The sequence below is a fragment of the Ranitomeya variabilis genome, chromosome 3 (assembly GCF_051348905.1).
Source record: "Ranitomeya variabilis isolate aRanVar5 chromosome 3, aRanVar5.hap1, whole genome shotgun sequence".
Taxonomy (NCBI): Eukaryota; Metazoa; Chordata; class Amphibia; order Anura; family Dendrobatidae; genus Ranitomeya; species Ranitomeya variabilis.
The window spans coordinates 162,479,899-162,498,355 of record NC_135234.1 but is presented as its reverse complement, the minus strand read 5'-3'; the positions used below and the strand labels follow the sequence as shown (position 1 = coordinate 162,498,355).

General features: G+C 46.4%; 1 protein-coding gene across 9 annotated transcripts in view; it reads left to right on the top strand.

The window, feature by feature from the left end:
* The window catches only part of CASK (calcium/calmodulin dependent serine protein kinase), a 319,197-nt gene that overhangs the window by 210,521 nt on the left and 90,219 nt on the right, over positions 1–18,457 (top strand). The window lies entirely within an intron of this gene.

Sequence of the window (18,457 nt, the reverse complement as noted above, 5' to 3'; positions counted from 1 at the left end):
TGCCAGAAAAATCTTGATGCTCAGATCTAGTTTAAAGTAATAGCTATCCATGTGAAGATCCATCTTCTCACAGGACACAGGAGCAAAATCTGAAGATTTCAGCTGTCCTAGGGTCTATATATAGATTTCACATAATACACGCCCTCTGTAGTCCCATTGGCTGGTTCTTGCATCTAGAATTTTTCTCTGGTAAAATGCGCACAAAAAACTCAAACGCATAGAAAACGCAAGCAAAAGCATGTAAACGCTGCGTTTTAATTACGCATGCGGTAACCGTAAGCGTTTTAAAAACGCTGCGTTTACACGCGTTTTCATGCGTTTTTCGTGTCCTTGCGTTTGCGGATTAAACGCTGCAGATTCAAACGCTAATGTGAAAGTAGCCTAAGAGACAATACATTTTTAATTTTTAGTATTACAGTTAATTCGCTTATATTTAAATTTTTCACTGGCATAAATTTCAGGACAGTTGTCGCACTTGACATGCACACAATCTTAATATGGACACTATTGATATTAGTGGCTTGATTTGGCACAAAGGTGATTAAATTTGTGCTCACCCTTTGGTTACAAGATAAATAAAAAAGGCACTTGCCTGTCAGCCAGAGTATATATACACTTTCATTGGTATAGAGGAAGGTAGAGAACATAAGTTAATGTATAACATCTATGGGGTCACTGGAAGACTGTACCGAAGGGAGAGATCACAGTGATATAATGGTTTCTTCCTTTCTACCTGTGGTAATTTACAAGTTCCCACATGGTATACACCCTCCCTTACACTAAGGCTAAATTCCCACAGTGAACGATTTTGGTGAGTTTCTTATGTTGAATATTATCTGCACTCATGAAGTAAAATAGGTTACTTACATTTTTTTTTTTCAATAATACACGGCTTAAAAAAACTCATCGTGGAAGCATAGCCTAAGGTGCATTTCCACTGGCCAATTATCGTCTTGTCTAAACAGGCTGCCAATCACCAGATGAACGAGCAAAACCCTGGCTAAAAATATTTTTCAGACTAAGACGCAAAAATGTGGAGGAAAATGGTGGTAAATCTCGTAGTCCGGATACCTTTTGCTCTGGCTGTGGATGGGGAGGTGAGGCAGTGGGTCTCGGGAGGCAGGAGCCATCGGCTATGGCTAACTCCTGTGCACACTGCTAAAGAGAGATGAATATTCACTGCATTCCACGCCTATGGGAGTGGAAAGCAGTGAATATTTGTCTTTAATAGGGACACACTGTTAGTCGCAGCAGCCAGCTTCCTGCAGCTGCCTTGCGTTCGTTTGTGCCCGCTACTTAAGGGAATGAATATTCACTGCTCTCCTCTCCCATTGGCGTGGAATGCAGTGAATTTTCATTCCCTTTAATATCTGGCACACTTGAACACCCGGCAGCTGCTGGAAGCCTCTGCTGCGGCTAACACTGTGCCCACTACTAAAGCGAAATAAATATTCACTGCTCTCCATGCACATAGTCCCAGCGTGGGGAGCAATGAGTATTCCAGCAGCTGTCCTCGGCTTGTAAGCAGTGCATGATGTCACTGCCATGTGCTGCTTACAAGCATAAATCAGCTGCTGGCATCTGAACAGGACGTTGTAAGGGAGCGCAGGAAGATGAGTATAATTGTTTTGGTTTTTTTTGTTATGGGGATGGGGGCCATGCATACCACGATAGGGATGAGGGGGCCATGCATACCAGAATAGGGATGAGAGGGCAGGGGGCCATGCATACCAGGATGGGAATGAGGTGGCCATGTATACCAGAATAGAGGATATTTGTACAGAATTGACCACATTTTTTGCTCCAATTTTTTTTCTAATTTCCTCCTTTAAAACCTAGATGCATCTTATGATCTGATGCGTCTCAGTCCAAAAAATATGGTAATTGAAATTATTTTTAAGTTTTCTTAAAGATCATCAATCTGCAGAGTAGAATGGGTGTTGTTTAGTTGCTTCTAGGGGGACTTCTACATGTACAGGTGTGCTTTTGTAACCATCTTTCAAGAGATGATGTTGTCAGATGGTTTTATTGGATATCGGGCAAGGGATCGGGGAGGAGAGGGGTGGTTGGTAAGGGGGGTGTTTAGTAAAATGAAAATGTATTAATAGGTCTTGTATTCATTGTACCTGTCTGGAAATTGTGTCAGACTGTGTTACTGGCAGGTCATATGCTTTAATAAAAACTGTGATATAAAAAAAAAAGATCAGTCTCAGCAGCACATCGTCCTGTGTAAAGAAAACATGCTACCGAGAACAATGGCATTTCATGCACATGGAACAGCCATTACATATGATCGGTCTGTGCACATAGACGTGCAGCCAGTCTGTCAAAACAGGATGTTAAATGACCGTTGATCTGCTTACAAGTGGACACTTGGCCGTTTAACCTATGCAGATCAGTGTGATTGCACCTTAACACAGAACCAAGTAATAAAACTTTTATGTTCTGAGAACATTTGATGGATACCAGGATGTAGGTGTGAAATTGGAGTGGCTAATTAGTGTTGGGGAAGGTGTGTTCACACATTGCATCTTCGCAGCGTTTTTTTGGCACTAAAAACCAGAGTGGTGGCAGGAAAAACAGCATACAATAGCCACATTATTGTCCCATTGTAATGTGCTTCTTAACAGCATTTTTTCTTGTTTTTATTTTTTTTTATAATGGGTGAACACGAATATTCTGACAGAATTGATGTGCCGTGCCTTGACAGACACAGTAGGGCTAAAAATACTTGTGGGAAAAAAACAGCACAGTGCATAAGATTTAATAAATCTCATAGTCTATGCTGGTACAGTAAAAAGCTGCTTATTTATTCTGTGTGTGAACGTACCCTTATACTACCTAGATAAGGTTTGTACACGGCGCCAGCTACATGCATCATGCTGGCTTACAGCCCATTAGCGGACTCCTAAGGCCGGAGACACACTGGTGCGAGATACGGCCGAGTCTCGCTGGTTAACAGCAAGCTGTGGCACCGGCACTCCGGAGTGGAGCGTGCGGCTCCATGTATTGCTATGCAGCTGCACGCTCCGCTCCGGAGTGCAGGTGCCACAGCTTGCTTTTAACCAGCGAGACTCGGCCGTATCTCGCACCAGTGTGTCTCCGGCCTAACAATGAGATCGGGCAAGCTGGCAGTAGCCCTTCGTCCTATTGACAGTTGAAGCTCTGATGATTTAGCTGCTGCGCTCATTTAAGGATCTGATATACTCAAAACACTACTTAACTCTCCCAGACTGCCACTATACGAAATGCCAATTTCACCATCCCCCTGAAGAAGCAACAACACAAACAAGCGAAACTCGCGTTGGGGCTCTTTGTCTGGCAACCAGATTGGGTGTACTTGCCAGTCATACATATATGAACTGTGACAGTCTGAGGAAGTGATTATAGGGGTGGTCTCCTGTTGTCTCTCCTTTACTGAGATTTTGGTCTATCTTATTACTACTTGGTATAGTACATGGAGGAGCTCATATATACTCATCTTGCCTTCATAATTTTATCTGGTAGCCAGTGAGCTGGCCTTTGCAAAAATCAGAAGTATGTAGGATGACAAATAAAATATTTACTGTTTTTAGCCATTTAACACCTTGTTCTTTTTCCTTCTGGATAAGCCAATTTCTATATTCCAGTAATGTTGTCTTTTTTTGCCAAACTAGCCAGGACAAGTCGGGCAGGGAGATGCCTAACCTCCCCCATCCCCTCCAGACCAGGCCTGCCTACCTAATCAAGGCGTGTTTTCTAAGGGTATGTGTCCACGGTCAGGTTTGCTTCAGGATTTGGTCAGGATTTTATGCAGGTAAAATCCTGACCAAATCTGCACCTGAGGTCACTGGCAGGTCACCTGCGTTGTCCTTGAGTTTTTTCTGCAATGTAAGGACATGCTGCGTTCTTAAAAGACGCGCCGCATGTGAGTTTTCTCGGGTGTGCCGCATGCGTCTTTTACTGCATAGTGGAGACAGGATTTCATTAAATCCCCTCCACTATGCTGTAACATCTGACGCTGCGTTTTTTATGCATGCTGCTCAACGCTGCGTCAAAAACGCAGCGTTTCCTGAACGTGGACACATACCCTAAGGCTGCGAGTCCATGTTCAGGATGGCCGGCGGTATCGCCGGAGCGGCTAAGCCGCTCGGTGCTAAGCCCCGCCCCCTTCTGGGACGCGATGATGCCGGATGTGTTAACTGTACACATCCGGGATCATCGCCCCCCTCCCATAGCGCCCTGTGTTATGCCTTGCGGGGACGCTGCGTCCCCGCAAGGTGTACGGACATGCTGCGATCTGAAAAGACGCGCAGCATGTCCGGAGTCGCAGGCCCGCCGCGTGCGGGTTTCCACGCATAGTGGACACGGGATTTCAAAAAATCCCCTCCACTATGCTGGAACATCTGGACGCTGCGTGTTTGACGCTGCAGCTCTGCGCAGCGTCAAACAAGCAGCGTTTACTGACCGTGGACACACATCCTAAAGGTCCTAACAGGGATTGCATGGAGAAGGTCGTCACACCCAGACTTGATTAGAGGATCCAAGACCGACCTAGTCTTGGAGAAGTGATGCCCCTCTGACGGGTCCAGACTCGTTAGCTTATGCAGAGCTGAGGAAGAAAACTTACTCAATACCCATCAGTGTAGTCTGGTACACACACCACCTTGTATATTGGCATGTATCGCCCTATAATGGCAATTTGGGGCAGATTGGGATCTGACAAGTTTGTTTGTTTTTTTCCTTTTCAATTTTACAATCTAAAAAAAAAATAAAAAAGCACAAACTCCACCCTGCAGCTTCTGAAGAAAGTGACCCCGTCTACATGGTCTCGTATATACTTTGCCCATACTGGCCAAGGTGCCCCCTTCCTCATCCTGTGCAGTGTACTGTTTGGTGAACCTGGATAAATATTACAGAATGACATGGCAGCTGTCCATATACCACAAGGTAGAAAGAACAAAAACATGGAATGATGCCCTCAGTGTAAGCACGGGAAAGCTCTACTTTAGTGTAGTCCGAGCGATGATGTGGTTGATGTATACTTTCTATTGTGTCCCAGAGGAGACGTGAAATATGGACTGTGAGAATAGTGTAAGTGACTCTGATGCTTTTTGAGTTGAGAATCAATACTCCAATAATGTGATAGAGGGTGGAAACCTCACACAGAGAAATGTAATGGCGGTGCCTCACACAGATATGTAATGGCGGTGCCTCACACACAGATATGTAATGGCGGTGCCTCACACAGATATGTAATGGCGGTGCCTCACACACAGATATGTAATGGCGGTGCCTCACACAGATATGTAATGGCGGTGCCTCACACACAGATATGTAATGGCGGTGCCTCACACAGATATGTAATGGCGGTGCCTCACACAGATATGTAATGGTGGTGCCTCACACAGAGAAATGTAATGGCGGTGCCTCACACAGATATGTAATGGCGGTGCCTCACACAGAGATATGTAATGGCGGTGCCTCACACAGAGATATGTAATGGCGGTGCCTCACACAGAGATATGTAATGGCGGTGCCTCACACAGATATGTAATGGCGGTGCCTCACACAGAGATATGTAATGGCGGTGCCTCACACAGAGATATGTAATGGCGGTGCCTCACACAGATATGTAATGGCGGTGCCTCACACAGAGATATGTAATGGCGGTGCCTCACACAGAGATATGTAATGGCGGTGCCTCACACAGAGATATGTAATGGCGGTGCCTCACACAGAGATATGTAATGGCGGTGCTTCACACAGAGATATGTAATGGCGGTGCCTCACACAGAGATATGTAATGGCGGTGCCTCACACAGATATGTAATGGCGGTGCTTCACACAGAGATATGTAATGGCGGTGCCTCACACAGAGATATGTAATGGCGGTGCCTCACACAGATATGTAATGGTGGTGCCTCACACAGAGAAATGTAATGGCTGTGCCTCACACAGAGATATGTAATGGTGGTGCCTCACACAGATATGTAATGGCTGTGCCTCACACAGAGATATGTAATGGCGGTGCCTCACACAGAGAAATGTAATGGCTGTGCCTCACACAGGGATATGTAATGGCGGTGCCTCACACAGATATGTAATGGCTGTGCCTCACACAGAGATATGTAATGGCGGTGCCTCACACAGAGATATGTAATGGCGGTGCCTCACACAGAGATATGTAATGGCGGTGCCTCACACAGAGATATGTAATGGCGGTGCTTCACACAGAGATATGTAATGGCGGTGCCTCACACAGATATGTAATGGCGGTGCCTCACACAGAGAAATGTAATGGCGGTGCCTCACACAGAGAAATGTAATGGCGGTGCCTCACACAGATATGTAATGGCGGTGCCGCACACAGAGAAATGTAATGGCGGTGCCTCACACAGATATGTAATGGCGGTGCCTCACACACAGATATGTAATGGCGGTGCCTCACACAGAGAAATGTAATGGCGGTGCCTCATACAGAGAAATGTAATGGCGGTGCCTCACAGATATGTAATGGCGGTGCCTCACACAGATATGTAATGGCGGTGCCTCACACAGATATGTAATGGCGGTGCCTCACACAGAGATATGTAATGGCGGTGCCTCACACAGAGATATGTAATGGCGGTGCCTCACACAGAGATATGTAATGGTGGTGCCTCACACAGAGATATATAATGGCGGTGCCTCACACCGAGATATGTAATGGCGGTGCCTCACACAGATATGTAATGGCGGTGCCTCACACAGAGAAATGTAATGGCGGTGCCTCACACAGAGATATGTAATGGCGGTGCCTCACACAGATATGTAATGGCGGTGCCTCACACAGATATGTAATGGCGGTGCCTCACACAGATATGTAATGGCGGTGCCTCACACAGAGATATGTAATGGCGGTGCCGCACACAGATATGTAATGGCGGTGCCTCACACCGAGATATGTAATGGCGGTGCCTCACACAGAGATATGTAATGGCGGTGCCTCACACAGAGATATGTAATGGCGGTGCCTCACACAGAGATATGTAATGGCGGTGCCTCACACAGAGAAATGTAATGGCGGTGCCTCACACAGAGATATGTAATGGCGGTGCCTCACACAGAGGTATGTAATGGCGGTGCCTCACACAGATATGTAATGGCGGTGCCTCACACAGATATGTAATGGCGGTGCCTCACACAGATATGTAATGGCGGTGCCTCACACAGATATGTAATGGCGGTGCCTCACACAGAGAAATGTAATGGCGGTGCCTCACACAGAGCTATGTAATGGCGGTGCCTCACACAGAGCTATGTAATGGCTGTGCCTCACACAGAGCTATGTAATGGCGGTGCCTCACACAGAGCTATGTAATGGCTGTGCCTCACACAGAGCTATGTAATGGCTGTGCCTCACACAGAGCTATGTAATGGCGGTGCCTCACACAGAGCTATGTAATGGCGGTGCCTCACACAGAGCTATGTAATGGCTGTGCCTCACACAGAGCTATGTAATGGCTGTGCCTCACACAGAGCTATGTAATGGCGGTGCCTCACACAGAGCTATGTAATGGCTGTGCCTCACACAGAGCTATGTAATGGCTGTGCCTCACACAGAGCTATGTAATGGCTGTGCCTCACACAGAGCTATGTAATGGTGGTGCCTCACACAGAGCTATGTAATGGTGGTGCCTCACACAGAGCTATGTAATGGCGGTGCTTCACACCGAGATATGTAATGGCTGTGCCTCACACAGAGCTATGTAATGGCGGTGCCTCACACAGAGATATGTAATGGCGGTGCCTCACACAGAGAAATGTAATGGCGGTGCCTCACACAGAGATATGTAATGGCGGTGCCTCACACAGATATGTAATGGCGGTGCCGCACACAGAGAAATGTAATGGCGGTGCCTCACACAGATATGTAATGGCGGTGCCTCACACAGAGATATGTAATGGCGGTGCCTCACACAGAGATATGTAATGGTGGTGCCTCACACAGAGATATATAATGGCGGTGCCTCACACAGAGATATGTAATGGCGGTGCCTCACACAGATATGTAATGGCGGTGCCTCACACAGAGAAATGTAATGGTGATGCCTCACACAGAGATATGTAATGGCAGTGCCTCACAGATATGTAATGGCGGTGCCTCACACAGAGATATGTAATGGCGGTGCCTCACACAGAGATATGTAATGGCGGTGCCTCACACAGAGATATGTAATGGCGGTGCCTCACACAGAGATATGTAATGGCGATGCCTCACACAGAGATATGTAATGGCGATGCCTCACACAGAGATATGTAATGGCAGTGCCTCACAGATATGTAATGGCGGTGCCTCACACAGAGATATGTAATGGCGGTGCCTCACACAGATATGTAATGGCGGTGCCTCACACAGAGATATGTAATGGCAGTACATCACACAGCTATGTAATGGCGGTGCCTCACACAGAGAAATGTAATGGTGATGCCTCACACAGAGATATGTAATGGCAGTGCCTCACAGCTATGTAATGGCGGTGCCTCACACAGAGAAATGTAATGGTGATGCCTCACACAGATATGTAATGGCAGTGCCTCACAGATATGTAATGGCGGTGCCTCACACACAGATATGTAATGGCGGTGCCTCACACAGATATGTAATGGCGGTGCCTCACACAGATATGTAATGGTGGTGCCTCACACAGAGAAATGTAATGGCGGTGCCTCACACAGATATGTAATGGCGGTGCCTCACACAGAGATATGTAATGGCGGTGCCTCACACAGAGATATGTAATGGCGGTGCCTCACACAGAGATATGTAATGGCGGTGCCTCACACAGATATGTAATGGCGGTGCCTCACACAGAGATATGTAATGGCGGTGCCTCACACAGAGATATGTAATGGCGGTGCCTCACACAGATATGTAATGGCGGTGCCTCACACAGAGATATGTAATGGCGGTGCCTCACACAGAGATATGTAATGGCGGTGCCTCACACAGAGATATGTAATGGCGGTGCCTCACACAGAGATATGTAATGGCGGTGCTTCACACAGAGATATGTAATGGCGGTGCCTCACACAGAGATATGTAATGGCGGTGCCTCACACAGATATGTAATGGCGGTGCTTCACACAGAGATATGTAATGGCGGTGCCTCACACAGAGATATGTAATGGCGGTGCCTCACACAGATATGTAATGGTGGTGCCTCACACAGAGAAATGTAATGGCTGTGCCTCACACAGAGATATGTAATGGTGGTGCCTCACACAGATATGTAATGGCTGTGCCTCACACAGAGATATGTAATGGCGGTGCCTCACACAGAGAAATGTAATGGCTGTGCCTCACACAGGGATATGTAATGGCGGTGCCTCACACAGATATGTAATGGCTGTGCCTCACACAGAGATATGTAATGGCGGTGCCTCACACAGAGATATGTAATGGCGGTGCCTCACACAGAGATATGTAATGGCGGTGCCTCACACAGAGATATGTAATGGCGGTGCTTCACACAGAGATATGTAATGGCGGTGCCTCACACAGATATGTAATGGCGGTGCCTCACACAGAGAAATGTAATGGCGGTGCCTCACACAGAGAAATGTAATGGCGGTGCCTCACACAGATATGTAATGGCGGTGCCGCACACAGAGAAATGTAATGGCGGTGCCTCACACAGATATGTAATGGCGGTGCCTCACACACAGATATGTAATGGCGGTGCCTCACACAGAGAAATGTAATGGCGGTGCCTCATACAGAGAAATGTAATGGCGGTGCCTCACAGATATGTAATGGCGGTGCCTCACACAGATATGTAATGGCGGTGCCTCACACAGATATGTAATGGCGGTGCCTCACACAGAGATATGTAATGGCGGTGCCTCACACAGAGATATGTAATGGCGGTGCCTCACACAGAGATATGTAATGGTGGTGCCTCACACAGAGATATATAATGGCGGTGCCTCACACCGAGATATGTAATGGCGGTGCCTCACACAGATATGTAATGGCGGTGCCTCACACAGAGAAATGTAATGGCGGTGCCTCACACAGAGATATGTAATGGCGGTGCCTCACACAGATATGTAATGGCGGTGCCTCACACAGATATGTAATGGCGGTGCCTCACACAGATATGTAATGGCGGTGCCTCACACAGAGATATGTAATGGCGGTGCCGCACACAGATATGTAATGGCGGTGCCTCACACCGAGATATGTAATGGCGGTGCCTCACACAGAGATATGTAATGGCGGTGCCTCACACAGAGATATGTAATGGCGGTGCCTCACACAGAGATATGTAATGGCGGTGCCTCACACAGAGAAATGTAATGGCGGTGCCTCACACAGAGATATGTAATGGCGGTGCCTCACACAGAGGTATGTAATGGCGGTGCCTCACACAGATATGTAATGGCGGTGCCTCACACAGATATGTAATGGCGGTGCCTCACACAGATATGTAATGGCGGTGCCTCACACAGATATGTAATGGCGGTGCCTCACACAGAGAAATGTAATGGCGGTGCCTCACACAGAGCTATGTAATGGCGGTGCCTCACACAGAGCTATGTAATGGCTGTGCCTCACACAGAGCTATGTAATGGCGGTGCCTCACACAGAGCTATGTAATGGCTGTGCCTCACACAGAGCTATGTAATGGCTGTGCCTCACACAGAGCTATGTAATGGCGGTGCCTCACACAGAGCTATGTAATGGCGGTGCCTCACACAGAGCTATGTAATGGCTGTGCCTCACACAGAGCTATGTAATGGCTGTGCCTCACACAGAGCTATGTAATGGCGGTGCCTCACACAGAGCTATGTAATGGCTGTGCCTCACACAGAGCTATGTAATGGCTGTGCCTCACACAGAGCTATGTAATGGCTGTGCCTCACACAGAGCTATGTAATGGTGGTGCCTCACACAGAGCTATGTAATGGTGGTGCCTCACACAGAGCTATGTAATGGCGGTGCTTCACACCGAGATATGTAATGGCTGTGCCTCACACAGAGCTATGTAATGGCGGTGCCTCACACAGAGATATGTAATGGCGGTGCCTCACACAGAGAAATGTAATGGCGGTGCCTCACACAGAGATATGTAATGGCGGTGCCTCACACAGATATGTAATGGCGGTGCCGCACACAGAGAAATGTAATGGCGGTGCCTCACACAGATATGTAATGGCGGTGCCTCACACAGAGATATGTAATGGCGGTGCCTCACACAGAGATATGTAATGGTGGTGCCTCACACAGAGATATATAATGGCGGTGCCTCACACAGAGATATGTAATGGCGGTGCCTCACACAGATATGTAATGGCGGTGCCTCACACAGAGAAATGTAATGGTGATGCCTCACACAGAGATATGTAATGGCAGTGCCTCACAGATATGTAATGGCGGTGCCTCACACAGAGATATGTAATGGCGGTGCCTCACACAGAGATATGTAATGGCGGTGCCTCACACAGAGATATGTAATGGCGGTGCCTCACACAGAGATATGTAATGGCGATGCCTCACACAGAGATATGTAATGGCGATGCCTCACACAGAGATATGTAATGGCAGTGCCTCACAGATATGTAATGGCGGTGCCTCACACAGAGATATGTAATGGCGGTGCCTCACACAGATATGTAATGGCGGTGCCTCACACAGAGATATGTAATGGCAGTACATCACACAGCTATGTAATGGCGGTGCCTCACACAGAGAAATGTAATGGTGATGCCTCACACAGAGATATGTAATGGCAGTGCCTCACAGCTATGTAATGGCGGTGCCTCACACAGAGAAATGTAATGGTGATGCCTCACACAGATATGTAATGGCAGTGCCTCACAGATATGTAATGGCGGTGCCTCACACAGAGATATGTAATGGCAGTACCTCACACAGCTATGTAATGGCGGTGCCTCACACAGAGAAATGTAATGGTGATGCCTCACAGAGATATGTAATGGCGGTGCCTCACACAGAGATATGTAATGGCGGTGCCTCACACAGATATGTAATGGCGGTGCCTCACACAGAGATATGTAATGGCAGTACCTCACACAGCTATGTAATGGCGGTGCCTCACACAGAGAAATGTAATGGTGATGCCTCACACAGAGATATGTAATGGCAGTGCCTCACAGCTATGTAATGGCGGTGCCTCACACAGAGAAATGTAATGGTGATGCCTCACACAGATATGTAATGGCGGTGCCTCACACAGAGATATGTAATGGCGGTGCCTCACACAGAGATATGTAATGGCGGTGCCTCACACAGATATGTAATGGCGGTGCCTCACACAGAGATATGTAATGGCAGTACCTCACACAGCTATGTAATGGCGGTGCCTCACACAGAGAAATGTAATGGTGATGCCTCACAGAGATATGTAATGGCGGTGCCTCACACAGAGATATGTAATGGCGGTGCCTCACACAGATATGTAATGGCGGTGCCTCACACAGAGATATGTAATGGCAGTACCTCACACAGCTATGTAATGGCGGTGCCTCACACAGAGAAATGTAATGGTGATGCCTCACACAGAGATATGTAATGGCAGTGCCTCACAGCTATGTAATGGCGGTGCCTCACACAGAGAAATGTAATGGTGATGCCTCACACAGATATGTAATGGCGGTGCCTCACACAGAGATATGTAATGGCGGTGCCTCACACAGAGATATGTAATGGCGGTGCCTCACACAGATATGTAATGGCGGTGCCTCACACAGAGATATGTAATGGCGGTGCCTCACACAGAGATATGTAATGGCGGTGCCTCACACAGAGATATGTAATGGCGGTGCCTCACACAGAGATATGTAATGGCGGTGCCTCACACACAGATATGTAATGGCGGTGCCTCACACAGAGAAATGTAATGGCGGTGCCTCACACAGAGATATGTAATGGCGGTGCCTCACACAGAGATATGTAATGGCGGTGCCTCACACAGAGATATGTAATGGCGGTGCCTCACACAGAGATATGTAATGGTGATGCCTCACAAGCTGCGCCCTTTTCTTCCGAAGCATGAGTGGTTGCATCAGTAAGAGAAGAGTTGCTGCATGTGTATTTCTTTAAAGTATCCATGTGGGTGTGTGCAGATGGGTCACCCTGAAGAGTAAAGTTCGGGGTCCGTACCGAACACCTACTGTTTGGGCACCGACCCCAAAAATGGACTTCACCAGGAAGTCTGGGTTGCTGTTTGGATTCGGTACCCTGAACACCGGGAGTTTCCTGCATTGTTGTGTGTGACAGCACGGCAAACTCTACCTATGATCGGCAGTCGTCCCATCAGCCGACGCCAGTGACCGGAGGTAACCTTTTTACCTCTGATCGCAGCTGTGGGCTCACGCTGTCATTTGACGTCATGGGAACCACAGTTCTGACTGGCGGTGATTTTACCGCTGATCAGAGGCAGTGATTGCCGCACTGTCGTATGCTAACACTGGATGTTTGAGCACCCCATTCAAGTGAATGGGGTTCGGAAACTGTTCTGGTACGCAAACCTGAACATCCTGGGGTCCACCCACCTCTGGTGGTGTTAATACAGTCCCATAATAAAGTATCCGTGATGACAAGTTCATCTGTGATACTTCTTATTGAGTCTTGGATAAAAAGGGTGGTGTGGTAAGGAAAACCTCAACTCTCTGATCTATTTCTCCTCTTGGAATCATTCTTTAGCATTGGGATGTGAAATGAAACCTGCATGAAAATGTTCCTGTAGCTTTTATTTAACCCCTTCAGCAACTGTTAGTACTACCCTAAGTGTAGGATCGCCAGTGCAGTAAGACATCAGAAGTTTTTGTGTGTATTGATTTTTAAAGGAAATCTGCCACCATAGGTTTTTTTTTTTTTTCTACTTCATCTGAGGAGCATGATGTGGGGACAGAGATCTGGATTCCGGTGAGATCACTTGCAGGGCTGCTTTGTGCAGTTTTTATTAAATTGTGGTTTTCTCTGCTGCAGATCAGCCAGTTGCCTGAATGCTGAGCTCTGTATAACCCACCCACACCACTGATTGTCAGCTTTCTGTGTACACTGTGCATAGGCAGAAATCTGCCAGTTAGAGATGGGCGTGAAGTTATACAGAGCTCAGGCATATTGAGGACTACGTGGCAGCAGGTTTACCAGTCCTTTAGTGATAAAAATTACAGCAAGTAGCCCAGTGACAAGCTAGAATCAGGTTCTCTACATTGTGCTGTTCTCTAATCGGGTGGCAAGAGCCTGGTCTCAGATTCCTTTTAAGCCACGTTCACACAAGTGATTAAGATCTGTATATAAACTGTATATTTAGTTCCAAGGTACTCAATGAATTGTGTCCTGTGATATCAGAAAAGCCAATTCCCCATAGACTGCACAATGGCCGATGTTGGCCATTATTCTAGTGCAAATGAGAGGTCCATGTGGAAAATCAAACATCTATGTAGATAAAGTGCAGATTTTAAAACTGACAAGAATAGTTTATGTAACAGTACGTAGCTGCTGCACACAGGCCCCTGTCACCTCTCCAAATTGTGGAAGTGACTGGTCTGAAAATGCTCACAAATATAGACAAGGAAGCAGCATCCGTTCCAGGTGAAAATTGTATCAAAGCAGTCTTTATTCTGCCATCGCATCATACAACGTTTCGGCCAAACATGGCCTTTGTCCAGTGTATACTTGACAAAGGCCATGTTTGGCCGAAACGTTGTATGATGTGATGGCAGAATAAAGACTTCTTTGATACAATTTTCACCTGGAACGGATGCTGCTTCCTTGTCTATATTTGTGAGTATTGGTCCAGTGGGATCCATGGACTTTGGAGCGTGCATCCCAGTCATCTGAGTGCTGTCGGTTGTTGCTTTTCTACATGGTCTGAAAATGCTGGCTTGTTCTGTGAACCCAACCTAAAGCTGTCATTTTTTTTTTTTTTTTGTTCCTTTTTATTTTACAGAGCAGGATTTAATCCTGTCCTGTAGCTCGTAGAGGTAGAACATGCTGGGGTGAAAATGAGCTTTGACTAAAGATGCGCATATATAGACCGCACCTGTCACAGGGGAGTTGGGAGGGCCCGTACACAGTAGATGAAATCGGTCATACAGCAAATCCTTAGAGGCTATCCACCACTTTTTTTTATTGATGAATTGGGATAGGTCAGCAATGTCTGATACTCTGTAACCCCGCTGATCAGCTGTTATCGGGGTCAGCGGCCGCCAACTTGTGGAGCTGGCTGTCTTCTGACAGTAGCCGAGGCGGGATACTGCACATCTGCATCCTATTCAAATCAATAGGAGGTGGTTGTGTAGCACCCTGCCACAGCCACTACTAGAGGACAGCCAGCTCCGCAAGTGACTACTTCCAGCTGGCGGCCACTGACACCGATAACAGCTGTTCGGTGGGGTGCCGAGTGTCGGACGCCAACCGATCAAACATTGATGACCTGTCCTAAGGAAAGGTCATTAATGGAAAAAGTATTGGACAACCTCTGTAAGCGGAGTCTGTCAGTAGGATCAACCCTTCTAGGCCGTCTATATGGGCACTCAGGTCATATGCGATGCAATTGAATGTCTTTTATTCCAGAGATATCAATGTTTTTCTTATATGTAAATGAGCTGTTCAGGACTATGGGCAGGACACCAATCTGCATGAGAATTTTTCCCAGAGCTTTTTTAATAAAACGTGAGTAAAGTAACTAACAGAGAACAGTAGAACTAAACTTTTGTTGTCTTGCAAACACATTTGCTGCAGCTCTCTGAGCACTGCTGTATTGCAATATTGTCTGCCTGTGAGATGGAAGCTGAGAGGAACCTGCACATGTGTGATGGCTGCTCTCCTGATCTCACTGCAGAGCGGTGTGTGATTTATAAGGGTTTATTGAGACATCCATATAAATCAGTCCGACATCGGACCGCAATGCACGGACTGATCACAGATTGATATATTTCTATGAAGCGGTCATGCTCTGGTCAGGAAACCCGCTGGCCGCTCTGTGCATTTTGGTCTGATCTTAGTCGGATTTATGTGGACAGCTGAATGAACGCTTGTAATCATAATGACTCTGCAGAGGGCGGCCATCACACTGGTAACTCCTCTTTTCATTTAAAATAAGATCCGGAGGCAGATTCTTTTGCAGATCAGATTGGACAGATCAAAGTATTGTTTTTTTCCTACTTTCTATGACTTGCAGGCCCATATAGAAGGCTTAGGGGGCCTACAGATTCCTTTTAACACCTTAACTGCTGTTTTTTTTTTCTTCTGTTTTTGCACTTTTCTTTTTTTCTTTTTTTGTTACATTAAAATCGGTGTTAAAATATTTTTGAAATCTGATTTGAGTGTGATGGGTCAACATTAAATAGTCTAAGTTGGTGAAGTAATAAATTAAATTTAATTTACACCTATATTTTTATGGGATTAAATAACTAAGAACTGGCATGTTTATATGTATTGACTCCTTTTGTGATGAACCCCCTAAAAATTTCTGGTGCAAGCAGTTGCCTTCATAAGTCACATGTTTGGTGAAAGGAAGCCCACCTGTGTGAAATCTAAGTGTCATATTGATCTGTCAGTTTATACACACGCTTTATGAATGGCCACAGATGCTGCAACACCATTAAAGGGGTTGTCCACTACTAGGACAACCCTTCTTGATAAAAATGTTTGGCCCCCATAAAATAATAAATCCTATGCTCTCCTCCCGTGCCGTTCCCGTGGTGTTGACATGTGACACCGGCGCCCGATCAGCACTGGAGTCACTGTCTCAGCCTTCGGACAAATTGAACATGAAAAGGAAGTCCGGGCTGCAGCTGATCTCTGACTTCCTGTTCATGCTCAATATGACAAGAGGCAGGGACAGTGATGCCGGTGCTGATTGGGTGCCGACATCGCGTGTCACAACAGCACAGGAGCCCCGTGAGAACGACTGACACCACGGGAACGGCGCCGTGTATAAACTTTATTATTTTATTGAGGCTAAACGAGGGGTATTACAAGAAGTTGTCTAACTAGTGGACACCTTCTTTAAACAAGAGGCACCACTAAGCAAACACCATGAAAAAAACAAGAGGTCTCCCAACAAGTCGGACAAAGTTGTTGAGAAGTACAAGTCAGGGATGGGTTATAAATAAATAAATACATTTAAAAGAATATCACACTCTGCTGCTCTCCCAGAACACCATCAAATCCATTATCGTCAAATGGAAAGAACATGGTACCACAATAAACCTGCCAAGAGTTGGCTGCCCACCAAAACTCTCAGCCTGAGCAAGGAGGGAATAAGAGGGGCAGCAAAGTGATCAAATGTAACTCTGAAGGAACTGCAGAGTTCCTAAGCAGAGACTGAAGTATCTGTCCATATGACCACAATAGTCTGTATACTCTATAGAGGTGGCCTTTATGGAAGAGTGGGCAGAAAAAACTCTTTACTTGCACGCAAAATTGTCAGTCTTAGGCTACGTTCACATTTGCGTTGCGTCGGGCGCAGCTGCGGTGACGCATGCGTCATGCGCCCCTATATTTAACATGGGGGGCGCATGGACATGCGTTGTCTAGCGTTTTGTGACGCATGCGTCATTTTTGGCGCAACTGTCAGGATGCAGACAACGCTGCATGATGCAGTTTTTTGGCGTCAAAAAAATGAACGCATGCGTCACAAAACGCTGCGCACAACAACGCAAATGTGAACATAGCCTTATTTTGAGTTTAATAGAAAAAGGAAATTGCTCCAGCATCCAATAAAATTCCAAAATTTATTGAAATAAATGTACAAAAAAGTAATGGCAGAATTGTGTTCACACAGGTATTTGTAGCAGCTACGCGTTTCAAACACTCTCCGTTGTTCTTTCTCAAATCTTTAAGAAAGAGCACTGGAGAGTGTTTGAAACGAGTAGCTGCTACAAATACCTGTGTGAACACGATTGTCATGACTCTTTTTTTACATTTAATTCTATAAATTTTGGACTTTTATTGGAAGCTGGAGCAATTTTTTGGCAACCAAGGTAAACGCAATGTTTGGGGCCAAACCAACACAGCTTATTAACCCAAGAACACCACACCGTGAAACATGGTGGTGGCAGCATCATGCTGTGCGAATTTTTTTCGGGCAGCATCATGCTGTGGGGCCTTTTTTTTGACAGCAGGGACTGGGAAAATGGTCTTGGTCAAGGAGAAGATGGATGGTGTGAAATAGTGATATTCTTGAGCAAAACCTGTTTCAGTTTGTTAGTGATTTGAGACTGGGACGGAGGTTCACCTTCTAACAAAACAATGACCCATAGCATACTGCTAAAGCAGCACTCGAGAGGTTTCAGGGGAAACGTTTGTGTTTTGGAGTGGCCTAGTCAAAGGCCAAACCTTAATCCAATTGACAATCTGGTGAGCAGCAAGCTTCAAGTCTGACCACAGAGGAAACCATCTAACTTGAAGGTGAACATTTTTGCCTTGATGAATGGGAAAAAATTCCTGTGGAAG